This window comes from Cucurbita moschata, unplaced genomic scaffold (assembly GCF_002738365.1).
Source record: "Cucurbita moschata cultivar Rifu unplaced genomic scaffold, Cmos_1.0 Cmo_Scf00117, whole genome shotgun sequence".
NCBI lineage: Eukaryota > Viridiplantae > Streptophyta > Magnoliopsida > Cucurbitales > Cucurbitaceae > Cucurbita > Cucurbita moschata.
This window is the reverse complement of record NW_019268633.1, coordinates 1-1,605: the sequence shown is the minus strand read 5'-3', so window position 1 is coordinate 1,605 and position 1,605 is coordinate 1.

The following is a 1,605-nucleotide window of genomic DNA, read 5'->3' as shown; positions in this document are numbered from 1 at the left end:
AAAGCGTATGACACCTCAAAAATATCATGTCTACGCCTGCCAGAACTAAAATGGCCCAGAATGTACTATAGGGGGATATGACTAGTCGTCAACTTCTCCCTACCCAAGGTTATATATGCTAAGCCGTTGTTATCTTTCTCTTGCTTGCTTATATAACGTCTCTTTCTAAAATCTCTCTTTCTCAAATCTCTCTCTCCTCGTTTTCTAAAACCTTCTTTTAAAACCGAGGCTAGAGGCTTGACCGTACGTCGCTTGGCCGTAGGCGACGCAAGAACAAATAGGCTCAACTCACTTGTCGCTGGAAAGTGAGTGCCGCACAATCGCTAGTCCGCTGCCTTCGAAAGCGCGATTGTGTCACCCTGCACCATGTCTCCTATGAAGAATATCATGATTGACCTCATTTCTCTCACCTAGAAGAGCCCTGCACCATGTTACGGGTACCCAAAAGATTTGCAGGATGCCATGTTCATGTATGCATCGACCACATGACCTTTATGGTTTATCATGGGGAGTAGTCTAGGGCCATGATGGAACAAGAAGATAATAAGTTACCCTAGCCAAGAATCAACTCTTAAGACCTCCCAAGGTACAACGTGCTCATGACTTAGATTATGCTGCTTGAAACGCATGAAGCCTTGAGCGTATGGTTTCAGACTGTATCATAGAGCAAGCCCTTGATGCAGGATTAGACTAAATCTCTTGGAACTTAAGAAGTCTTGGATGTTGGTTTTCAGACTATGCCGCTTGGAATGCATGAAGCCTTGGGCATAGGTTAGCACACGGTATCGGAGGGCAAGCCCTAAGATGCGGGTTAAGACTACGTCGCTTGGAACTCATGAAGCCATGAACGTAGGTTAAGATTGTATCGCTTGGAATGCATGAAGCCTTGGACACAGGATTGTTAGGTGCATAGCTAGTGCCATAAATCCTAGGGGGAGTGTCTTGGAGAACGAATCAAGAACAGAACAAGAATAAAGAAAGTATCAAGAACAAGAGAAAGATCAAGGTCTAGAACATGGATCAAGACCCAAGTTCTAAGGACAAGAACCAAGAACCAAGTACTAAGGTCCTTAAAGGATAACCAACGTTTCATAATCCAGGGACCAAGGTCCTCAGGATAATCAAGATAAGAACCCCAACTCAAGACAAGAACTGGAGAACTTAAGTACTTACAACAATTACAAGAACAAGAACTAGAGAACTTAAGTACTTACGACAAGAACAAGAACAAGAACTGGAGAACTTAGGTACTTACAACAAGAACAAGAACAAGAACGAGACAACAACAAAGAATGTGGTACCTTAGAATATCAAGGACACGATTAAGAGCCTACAAGTAGGCTATTTACAGAGTCTTTGTCTCATTCTTTATTCTCCATTTGTTTTAGGTAATAAGGAGTTGGTCGAGGTTGGGAGCGGACTCTGAAGCAGGTGCCATAGGCAAACCTCACTCGTTGTCCTCAACCCATTTGTTTTAAAATGTTTTGTGCCCGTTCCTTATTTTATATTTTAACTAGTATGTTGTGTTTTAAATACTTATGTATAAACTTTATTTTGATATTATGTGAATATAACTTTTTAAATTCTTTTGTTTATTTCACGAAA